The sequence below is a fragment of the Mus pahari genome, chromosome X (genome assembly GCF_900095145.1).
Source record: "Mus pahari chromosome X, PAHARI_EIJ_v1.1, whole genome shotgun sequence".
In the NCBI taxonomy this organism is placed as follows: domain Eukaryota; kingdom Metazoa; phylum Chordata; class Mammalia; order Rodentia; family Muridae; genus Mus; species Mus pahari.
Genome location: NC_034613.1, coordinates 105237242 through 105240798, shown reverse-complemented (window position 1 = coordinate 105240798; position 3557 = coordinate 105237242). Strand labels below are relative to the sequence as shown.

General features: G+C 39.6%; 1 pseudogene; it reads left to right on the top strand.

The window, feature by feature from the left end:
* Positions 1 to 81: 81 nt before the first annotated feature.
* LOC110314204 lies at positions 82 to 798 on the top strand (annotated as a pseudogene).
* The last annotated feature ends 2759 nt before the right edge of the window (positions 799 to 3557 follow it).

Sequence of the window (3557 nt, the reverse complement as noted above, 5' to 3'; positions counted from 1 at the left end):
GGGGGGGTGGGAGCGCTGGCTGGTAGCATGGCCTGGGTGACTGGCGGCGCCCATGCAATCTCAGGCTGGGACGGGTGCAAGATGACCAACGAAGAATCTCTTCCTAAAAAGGTCCGATTGAGTGAAACAGACTTCAAAGTTATGGCATGGGATGAGTTAATTCTAAGATGGAAACAATATGAAGCATGTGTTCAAGCTTTGGAGGGAAAGTACACAGATCTTAATTCAAACGATGTGACTGGTTTAAGGGAATCTGAAGAAAAACTAAAGCAGCAACAGCAGGAGTCTGCAGACAGGGAGAACATTCTTGTCATGCGACTAGCAACCAAGGAGCAGGAGATGCAAGAGTGTACTACTCAAATCCACAAGCAAGTTCAGCAGCTGAGTGTGGCCCAACTGCGATCAACAATCAGCAATCAACTTGTTTTTCCTAAAAATGAAAGATGAACTGGAACAGACTAAAGACAAACTGAAACAAGCCCAAAATGAACTGAGTGCCTGGAAGTTTACACCTGATAGGTAAACAAATCATACTCCCCAGTCAAGACTTCCCTGACAGTCCCACCTCGAGAAAGCTGTGGTGGGACAGCCAAGTACTCGTTTCCACGCCAAGACTCAGACTTTTTGAGCCAAAAAAGCCACATTCTTATACTGTCCAGCTTGTAATGGTTAATGTAAAACTTACCAGATGAACCTTGTGTTTCAGCTACTTTCTCTTCCCCTCCCCGTTGCTTCAGAGGCCTGATGACATTGGACTATTCCGAAGAAGAGCCCAACTCCGAAAAATCCCCCTTCTAGGACATGTAGACACTTTGAGAAGTGTTTCTGTTTGAAGAAAATAGAGGGAAAAACAGAAGTCTTAAATCTGTGGCATACTGTGTCTTCAGACAGTTTGGAGGATTGAAATCCTAGAGGTTGTAAATTGTGAATTGAACATATAAAATTCCAGTAAAATGTAAAAATGGAATATGCATCGCTCTTAACCATGAGCATAGTGACTTAGAGACACTGTACATCAATTATGCCAATAAGACTGTGGACTTCATGATTGTTGAACTACTGGGTCAAAACTCAAATGAGGTGAATTTGCCTTTAAAGGATTTACTTGCTAAGAACCAACTAATAGCTGTGAGACAATCACGTCGTAGCTACCAATACAAGTAGAGAATATATTTATCCATTTAGCTCTGAGCTCTATATTCTATAATGGAGCCTTAAATCTATGTGGTTTTTATCAATGATTTGTTTTTTGAATGGTTGTGGAAACTGTAGATAACCTTAACCAAGGACTGTACAAAAGTGAAGGTGTGGTCTCCCACTTCAGGTTTAAACTGTTTGAAGCATTATAAGCATTCATTTCACAACTAGATTGTATATGGTATTTGGCTGTGATGAGATTCCCATTATTCAGTAAACCCTCATCTCATTCAGCAGGCACATGTTAAACAGCATTGTTGTTGGTGTGAAATGGGGGAATGTGTTCCTTCATTGTATTGGGCCTTTTGTATTGAATTCCTGATATTAAATTAAATGTGCCTTGAAAAAAAATGAACTATTAAAATAAATTGAGGGAGACTGAGAATATGGATAATACACATGAACAGAATGGGATCTGCCAAAATATATATTCAAAGGAAAAACAATGTAAGTTCACTTCCAGTTTCTTGTTAGTTTTCTAATCTTGTTTCTTTATTGAGGTAGCCAAATGGCATTTAAAATTAAAATGATGAGACAAGATCATCTTATATCCTGGGTCTCTCAGAGACCAGTCTGCACAGGAGAACACGTGGTCTGCAGAAGCAACACAGCTTCTTGGACAGGTTCCCTTCTGGCCTTCATCCTCAGCCAGGAGGTGAAGCTGAGAAGCAGACCTCTGCACACCTTCCCAGCCAGAGGAGAGTTGGCCTCCAGGGAGGGCTATAACTCCTAGACTCAGGTGAGATCATCATGTTGTATCCTGGGTCCCTCAGAGACCAGTATATGCAGGAGAGTGCATGGGCCACAGAAGTAACAGAGCTTCTTCAACAGGGTCCCTTCTGGCCTTCATCCTCAGCCAGGAGGCAGAGCTGAGACAGACCTATATGCACCCTGCCTTCCAGAGGTGAGCTTGCCTGCAAAGAATAACCTGACAACTGGGACTCAGGTAAGAGTTGGATTCCCGGGAGTGCTGACAGAGGCTAACAGAATAACAGGAAGAACAAGCTCCAGCCAGAGACAGCTAGAACATCTAATTCCAGAAATTACCAGATGGAGAAAGGCAAACTTAAGAAAATTACTAACAGAAAACAAGACCACTGGGCATCATCAGAACTGAGTACTCCCAAAACAGAGAGTCTTGGATGCCACAACACACATGAAAAGCAAGATTTGGATTTAAAATCATATCTCATGATGCTGGTAGAGGGTTTTAAGAAGGTTAATAATAACTCACTTAAAGAAATACAGGAGAACACTGCTAAACAGTTAGAAGTCCTTAAAGAGGAAACACAAAAATCACTTAAAGAATTAAAGGAAAACAAAACCAAACTGCTGATGGAATTGAACAAAACCATCCAAATTTTGAAAATGGACGTAGAAACAATAAAGAAAGCCCAAAGAGAGACAACTCTGGAGATAGAAATCCTAGGAATGAAATCTGGAACCACAGATGCGCGCATCAGTAACAGAATACAAGAGATGAAAGAAAGAATCTCAGGTGCAGAAGATTCCATAGAAAATATGGACACAACAATCAAAGGAAATGCAAAATGCAAAAAATTCCTAAATCAAAACTTCCAGGAAATCCAGGACACAATGAGAAGACTAAATCTAAGGATAATAGGTATAGATGACAATGAAGAATTTCAAATTAAAGGACCAGAAAATATGTTCAACAAACTTATAGAAGAAAACATCCCTAACCTAAAGAAAGAGATGCCAATAAACATACAAGAAGCCTACAGAACCCCAAGTAGACTGGACCAGAAAAGAAATTTCTCCTGGCACATAATAATCAAAACAACAAATGCAATAAATAAAGATAGAATATTATAAAAGGAGTAAGGGAAAAGGATCAAGTAACATATAAAGGCAGACATATTATAATTATACTAGACTTCTCAACAGAGACTATGAAAGACAGAAGATACTTGACATATGTTAAACAGACCTTAAGAGAACACAAATGTCAGCACAGCCAATTGTACCCAGCAAAAATCTCAATTACCATAGATTTAGAAACCAAAGTATTCCATGACAAAACCAAAATTCACACAATATCTTTCCAGGAATCCAGGCCTCCAAAGGATAATAAAGGGAAAACTCCAACACAAGGAGGGAAATTACGACCTAAAAAAAGCAAGAAAGGAATCCTTCAACAAACCTAAAAGAAGATACCCGCTAGAACAGAATCCAAACCCTAACAACAACAACAACAAAATAAGAGGAAGCAACAATTACTTTTCCTTAATATCTCTTAATATCAATGGACTCAATTCCCCAATAAAATGACATAGGTTAACAGACTGGCTACATAAACAGTACCCAACATTTTGATGCATACAGGAAACCCACCTCAG